An 8278-nucleotide genomic window follows, 5' to 3' on the forward strand; every position below is an offset into this window, starting at 1 on the left:
TTTATTTTCATTGTCATTTTTATATTACTTTCTATCTACGTGACTTTACGGAAAGAACCAAGAATATTAATTCCTGCAGTCACCAAAGTTTTAAGTCAAAACATTCACACACGTTGACAAAGCTTCACCTTGTGTTGTTGTGGGCAGGTCGCTTCTGATAACAAGAGCGGTATAGCAGCTCAAGCGGGCTTGGCCTGGTGAAAAAAATAAAAACTGCGTGAATATTTACAATAAAACAAAGTTACAAAGTGGCGAGCCGGGTGAAGACAAATTAAACTTAAGCGAGATAATTAAAGTGAACGCAATCAGGCGAGGGCAGGAGGCATGGCCCCGCATGGCTAGGCCCCGCGTTGTAAAGTTCCAACCTGGACATCGATTCCCATGCTCGCTGCTACTCAACTGACATCCCTACGAGAGAGCGAGGCTCTACCTTGGTAAACAACAACAACAACAACCACCACCACAACCACCACCACCACAATCGCAATGAGAATTTCTCACCTCGGATTTCAGTGCAGGAAGCGATAGCTTCCGGTTACCTCGTGACGTCACGCGGGTAAGCAGGTAACGTGACATCACATCCGGGGTACGAGACACGCTCCTCCCACAATGAGCTGCTCCGTAAATAAATAACTTATAGAATGCATAAATTATGCTACTGTTACCCGTCCCATATGTCGTGGGGTGCTGAACCCGTCGAAAAAAACTCGCGACGGCTTTGACGAATACATTATGTTAATGAGCCGCCAGTCCTGGGCGTAGCTTTGCCCAAATAAGGATTGGCACTGGAAGGAAATCGACAGTGACCCAAGCGGAGGTGACGTCATGTTCAATAGCGCGGTGGACGGGGGAGGGGTGAATACCTTGGTGACATGACGTCACTAGCGAGGGACATCTCCCCCTGGCGTTTCACGCCGATGAGGTGCTGCTGAGTAGTGACGTTACAGAGCGGGATTGGAAATTAAGTTGATTTAGATTCATTTTCCATTGCTCCCTCCCTTGAACTCAGCAACAACGTGGACATTGCATCCCACTGGGATTTTTAGCACACAGCGTTGGTGTACGGTGCTTTTTTCAGGAACATTTTGCTGTTTTTTTCATGGATTTTCTGTTTGCAGAGTCACACAAAGTAGTCACTTTAAGATGTGTTTCTTGTTCGTGTTTGTTGTGGTTGCACTTGATTCAAGAGCCGAATGGCTCACAGGGGTATACCAAAATATATAAACTGAAATTATTGTGTACACTCTGTGTGTGTGTACACTGTGTGTGTGTGCACTGTGTGTACACTGTGTGCGTGTACACTGTATACACTGTGTGTGTACACTGTATGTGTGTACACTGTGGGGGGCACAGTCATCTCAGTCGACCAATGGGCATCTTTTCATCAATTTATTATTTTCCAATTTTCTTGTTTTAGTTATTTTCTATTTACGTGACTTTACCGAAAGAACCAAGAATGTGGTAGCACATTCTCTATTTATTGCAGACGATCAAGGTTAAAATCCGACAGGCACACCTGGCTACCCCAGTAACATTCACCACAATATGCGCAGTCTGCTAAACGGCAGATGTAAAACATAACGTGTCATTCACAACGCACAGGTCATTGCATGCTGGTGTCACGGTCAAAATTGGGTTAATTCCAAACATTATCCAGAAACTCCACAACGGAGACACGCACCCCCTGTACCAACGACGGAGGCGCAGGGACAGACGCTCGATTACATTGGAATCGATCTGCAGACGGCCAGCAGCTCCGTGTCGCCTCATCTCGATCCCGCAATCCCAACCAGGTGAAAGTCCGCATCGAACCGAACCCCCGGCAAGGCCATCTAACTTAACGACGAGAGAACATTCACACGAAATGTCCTTCTCAACGAAGTCTTCCGGATGTAAAATGAAATAAGCTTTTAATGAAGAAATAACAATCATCTAATTCAAAACACAACACGATTCAAAGATGTTTCATTTTAAAACTTCAAAACGGAGCACGGGGCGCTTGCGTGAATGCGTCCTTCGTGTGCCGTAAATGTTGTGACTTTCCTGGCCGAAGGCCCTAAAATGCTTGGACCCTTATTGGTGCACAGCGTCTCAACTGCAACAGTGGGGCTTGCTTCAACCGATGGTTACGAACATCCAGACGTGAATCAGCAAGGTGCATTTCTAGTCCCAGTTAGACAAAATCTACGTCAACACGTAAGACAAAACTACAATTCGTGTTGTAGAGAATGTACCTCCTCCTATACGTGTAACTTTCAAATGGTATGCCTTGTAACTGATTAATGATCCGAGCGTGCTCCCTATTACGAAGACAATGAGTTGCTCCAGAGGCAGATGCTTCGTGAAACACAAAAGTACCCTTTGACCTGTATCACAAGAACAACGGGTCTCACCTGAGTTCTCTGTACAGGTTGCTTCCAAACACACACACACTTTGTCCTAACATCACTTATTCAATGTTTGACCCTCAGACAAAATGTTACATGCATACGCACAATCAGAAAAGTATTCATTCTAAATTATTGACAGGCATTTGAACAAAATTGAATTACTGCAGTGAAATAGACTGCATCAGGTTACATCGTATTAACAAGAAGCTGTTTTAAAAAAAAATATGCACCGTCTGCTGAACAGTGTATGTACAACGTACTATTGCCATTTGCACGCTGGCGTCTCGGTCAAAATTGATAACATTCTAAACATTACCTACAAAGTCACGTAGAAGGGAAATAATAAGATAATAAAATAATCAAATAAAATTCTCACGACGTTCGCAAGCAGCCGAAACGTCGTGAGAATTATATTATGTTTAATTTTTATTATCTTATTATTTCCCTTCTACGTGACTTTACCGAAAAAACCAAGAAGATGAATCCCTGCAGTCACGAAAGCTTTAAATCGAAAAATTACCTACAACCTATACAACTAAGATGCCACATCAACCAACGCCCCCTACTGACAGGCTCTTGTTCACATGCAGGCCGGTGCAGGGCCACCACCTTGTGCCACACAGGGGCAGCTGCTACTTGGGGATGCTCTTCGAGTGTCTGAAACGAGATACAAAACTCCGAGTTGCTGAGACAATCTAGAAGAAGATGAATCCCTGCAGTCACGAAAGCTTTAAATCGAAAAATTACCTACAACCTCCACAACTAAGATGCCACATCAACAAACGCCCCCTACTGACAGGCTCTTGTTCACATGCAGGCCGGTGCAGGGCCACCACCTTGTGCCACACAGGGGCAGCTGCTACTTGGGGATGCTCTTCGAGTGTCTGAAACGAGATACAAAACTCCGAGTTGCTGAGACAATCTAGATTTGAAGTTTGTGACTGCAGGGATCCATACTCCTTAGTTCTTTCGGTAAAGTCACGTAGGGGCGATTAAGCAGGCACCATATAAATGCAATTGATAAAATAGTGAATGCTTGGGAGCTTATTGGCTCTCGCTCCTGGTTAGAGATATCCCCAATCCACAGGTCCACAAAGACTGGCCGCTCTTACTCTGCAGGTTGAACCTAGGAATTGAGTGTTCAACTTCACATTCTTGTCATTAAAGGCCTGTGACAAAGGTGCATCTATAGTAGCGACATCGTCTCTGGCTTACACATCTACCGGGTCTCCACTTGACTTTGTATTGTCTCGGAGGAAGTCCACCCACACCTCCACTTCCACAAACTGCTGGGAGTTTCCTCGCTCTGCCTCACAGTCAGAATTCTCCTCCTGCTTCACGTTGCCTCCATTAATGTGAAGGTCCCATTTTGGAGTTGAATCTTCATCTTCACATTTCACCTTCACTTATTCGCTCTTCACCATCACTTCTTCACATTTCACCTTCACTTCTTCACTCTTCACCATCACTTCTTCCCTCTTCACCATCACCTCTTCATATTTCAACACATTACATAAAATCCGTAATCTGGTTCCGTCTGTAAAAGATGTGATTCCAGACATACAATACCCTGGTGTCTACAAACTAAGTTGCCTCTGTGGTAGTAGTTACATTGGAGAAACCAAACGCCATATCTCGGACCGCATTCGTGAACATAAAGCAGACCTTAAACACGGTAGGACCAACACCTCGGCCGTAGCAGATCATTGTTATAATTCAGTAGGCTCACATGACATTGACTTCTCCAAGACGGAGGTTCTTTGTAAGCCATCTGGCTTCCATGAGAGATTCGTTCATGAGGCTATCCACATATACAAACACAGAGACAATTTCAACCGAGAAGATGGATTCTATCTTAGCAATCATTGGAAAGATTTGATAAATCATTTCAGTTCTTGATTGATTGTTCACGCTTACAGTGGCTTTCAGACAGCATACATAAAAACAAATTTCGTCTCCCCCCTCCTCTTTTCAAAAAATAGATGGACTAGTCCTGGGCAAACTGCCAATCGTTGCGCGTGACGCAAACGTTTTTTTTTAAAAATATATAAATAAATAAATATGCCGTTTTCAAAATACATTTATGCAAACCGACACACCTGATGATGACCGTTTGAGTTATGGTCGAAACGTCGTGAGAATTTTTTTATTGTTTTATATATATTTTGTTATTTTGTTGTTTCTCTTCAACGTGACTTTACCGAAAAAACTAAGAATATGAATTACTGCAGTCACGAAAGCTTTAAATCAAAATTTAAATCAAAACACGTATTCTTCTTTCTTTCGGTAAAGTTACGTAGATAGAAAATAACAATAACAGATAATACAATAACATTAAATAAAGTCCACTTGTATTGCTATCAAAACGTGAGTTTTTTGCTTTATTTACAATTTTTTAAATTATTTTTATTATCTGTTATTTTTATTTTATTTTCTATCTACGTGACTTTACCGAAAGAACCAAGAATATTAATTCCTGCAGTCACCAAAGTTTTAAGTCAAAACATTCACACACGTTGACAAAGCCTCACCTTGTGTTGTTGTGGGCAGGTCGCTTCTGATAACAAGAGCGGTATAGCAGCTCAAGCGGCTTGGCCTGGTGAAAAAAATAAAAACTGCGTGAATATTGACAATAAAACAAAGTTACAAAGTGGCGAGCCGGGTGAAGACAAATTAAACTTAATCAGAAAGGGTTTTATTCGCCATGTAAGTTCACACCGACACGGAATTTACTTTGGCAGGATGGTGCATACATTCAACATATAGGAATCTAAAATCTTAAATAAGTTTTAAACAAGTCTTACTATAATAAGGGTTAAAAGTCTAACACTAAGGGGCTGAAGTATATAAAATTAAATAAATCGAATATAAAATAGCTTTAAGATATAATTTAAAAATACAAATAGGGAAACATAGTTAATATCAGCAACGTGTCGTTATGTAGATCAAATGTTAAAAACAGTGTTAGCCCTTGGCCTTGTTTAACAGGCCAGCAGCAGATGGGAAGAAACTGTTTTTATGGCGTGAGGTTTTGGTCCTGATGGACCGAAGCCTTCTGCCGGAGGGGAGTAGCTGAAACAGAGAGTGTCCAGGGTGGGAGAAATCGGCCATAATCTTCCTCGCTCGCCTCATAGACCTTGTCGTGTGCAGGTCCTCGAGGGTCGGTAGATTGCAGGCAATTACCTTCTCAGCAGTGTGGATGATACGCTGCAGTCTGCTCTTGTCCTTGGCAGTGGCAGCAGCGTACCAGACGGTTATGGAGGAGGTGAGGATGGATTCAATGATCGCTGTATAGAATTGCACCATCATTGTCTTTGGCAGGTTGAATTTCTTCAGCTGCCGTAGAAAGTACATCCTCTGTTGAGCTTTCTTGGTGAGGGAGCTGATGTTCAATTCCCACTTGAGGTCCCGGGAGAGAATAGTGCCCAGGAAGCGGAAGGACTCTACAATTTTTACTGGGGAGTCTAACAGGGTGATGGGGGTGAGTGGTGCTGTATTCTTCCTGAAGTCCACAACCATCTCAACTGTCTTTAGAGCATTTAGCTCTAAGTTGTTCTGGCTACACCAGGTCACCAGATTGTCAGCTTCCCACCTATAGTCAGACTCATCCCCACCAGAGATCAGCCCAATGAGGGTGGTGTCATCCGCAAACTTCAATAGTTTGACGGACAGATGATTGGAGGTGCAGCTGTTGGTATACAGGGAGAAGAGCAGAGGGGAAAGGACGCAGCCCTGAGGAGTTCCGGTGCTGATGGACCTGGAGCCAGAGACTTGTGTTCCCAGCTTAACGCACTGCTTCCTGTCAGACAGGAAGTCTGTGATCCATTTACAGGTGGTGTATGGCACGTTCAGCTGGAAGAGCTTGTCCTGAAGCAGGGCAGGGATGATGGTGTTGAAGGCAGAGCTGAAGTCCACAAACAGGATCCTGGCGTAGGATGCTGGGGCGTCCAGATGCTGTAGGGTGAAGTGGAGGGCCATGTTAACTGCATCGTCCACAGACCTGTTGGCTCTGTAGGCAAACTGAAGGGGGTCCAGGAGAGGGTCTGTGATGGCTTTGAGGTGTGCCAGGACCAGGCGCTCAAAAGACTTCATTACCACAGATGTAAGGGCGACCGGTCTGTAATCATTTAGTCCTGTTGGCCTTAGCTTTTTGGGCACAGGGATGATGGTGGAGGACTTGAGACATGCTGGTACATGGCATGTCTCCAGGGAGGTGTTAAAGATGTTGGTGAACACCGGAGACAGCTGGTCAGCGCAGTGCCTGAGGGTGGCTGGAGAGACAGAGTCCGGCCCGGCTGCTTTGCGTGGATTCTGCCTCTTGAAAAGTCTATTAACTTCTCCCTCCTGAAAGGAGATAGTCGTCTCTGTAGTATTGGTGGGGGATGGGGCCTCTTGGGTTGGAAGGGGTGGTTCAGGACAGTCCAATTGTCTTTCAAATCTACAGTAGAACTCGTTCAGGTCGTTGGCTAGGCGGGAGTCGTTAGTGGTGTGGGGGGCTCTGGGTTTGTAGTTGGTGATCTGCCTGAGCCCTCTCCAGACAGAAGCAGCGTCGTTTGTAGAGAACTGGTGTTTTAGTCTCTCTGAGTACAGTCGTTTAGCCTCTCTCACCGCTTTGCTAAACCTGTTCTTCGACTCCTTGAATCTGTCTCTATCTCCACTCCTAAACGCTTCCTCCTTCTCCAACCTCAACCTTCTGAGCTTTGCTGAGAACCAGGGCTTATTGTTGTTAAAGTTCACCCTGGTACGTGTTGGGATACAGCAGTCCTCACAGAAGCTGATGTAGGACGTCACAGCCTCTGTGAGTTCATCCAGACTATTGGTAGCAGTCGTGAACATATCCCAGTCAGTACAGTCTAAGCACGCCCGCAAATCTTCCACAGCCTCACTGGTCCACTGTTTAGATGTCCTCACAGCAGGTTTACAGAGTTTTAGTTTCTGCCTGTATGCAGGAATCAGGTGGACCATGGCATGGTCAGAGTGTCCTAGTGCTGCTCGGGGGACGGCGTGGTAGGCTCTACTGACTGTAGTGTAACAGTGATCCAGAGTGTTCCCTTCTCTGGTTGGGCATTTAATGAATTGTATGTATTTGGGGAGTTCGTGGCTGAGATTACCTTTGTTAAAGTCACCAAGTACGATAACCAACGAAACGCAATCAGGCGAGGGCAGGAGGCAAGGCCCCGCGTGGCTAGGCCCCGCGTTGTAAAGTTCCAACCTGGACATCGATTCCCATGCTCGCTGCTACTCAACTGACATCCCTACGAGAGAGAGAGGCTCTACCTTGGTAAACAACAACAACCACCACCACCACCACAACGATGAGAATTTCTCACCTCGGATTTCAGTGCAAGCGCGCAAACGGCAACTTCCTGTTACCTCGCGACCGCAGGAAGTAGTATGACGTCACTGCCCTTCCACGAGCGGCTAACTGAATAAATTATGTTAATCAGGCCGGCCCATACGTCGCGGGATGGGGGCGTGGGCGCTGAACCCGTCGCAATAAACTCGCGACGGCTTTAACGGTCACATTATGTTAATGAGCCACCGGTCACTGGGCGTAGCTGTGCCCAAATAAGGATTGCCACTGGAACGATATCGGCGGTAACCCGAGCGGAGGTGAAGTCACGCTCAAGAGCGCGGTGGACGGGGGAGGGGTGAAAACCTTGGTGACATGACGTCACTAGCGAGGTACACCTTACCCTGGCGTTTCACGCCGATGAGGTAATTAAGAGTGGGGACGTAACAGAGTTGGAGTTTAAGTTGATTTAGATTCATTTTCCATTGCTCCCTCGGGTGTGTGAGCTCAGCAACAACGTGGACATTATTGTGTATACACTGTGTGTGTGTGTACACTGTGTGTGTGTGTACACTGTGTATGTATGTACACTATG

The 8278-nt window shown here is 45.3% G+C and overlaps 1 long non-coding RNA gene across 1 annotated transcript; it reads right to left on the reverse strand.

Moving 5' to 3' along the window:
- Window positions 1–2253: 2253 nt before the first annotated feature.
- Window positions 2254–7800, reverse strand: LOC142908874 (uncharacterized). Its single transcript, XR_012932017.1, has 3 exons — window positions 7721–7800; window positions 4922–4986; window positions 2254–3274 (listed from the first exon to the last, which is right to left on the reverse strand). It is a non-coding gene; the product is annotated as an uncharacterized LOC142908874 (long non-coding RNA).
- Between the last annotated feature and the right edge of the window lie 478 nt (window positions 7801–8278).

The sequence above is a fragment of the Petromyzon marinus genome, unplaced genomic scaffold (genome assembly GCF_048934315.1).
Source record: "Petromyzon marinus isolate PM22_M1 ecotype Great Lakes invasive population unplaced genomic scaffold, UKy_Petmar_22M1.pri1.0 PM_G_Scaffold_106, whole genome shotgun sequence".
In the NCBI taxonomy this organism is placed as follows: domain Eukaryota; kingdom Metazoa; phylum Chordata; class Hyperoartia; order Petromyzontiformes; family Petromyzontidae; genus Petromyzon; species Petromyzon marinus.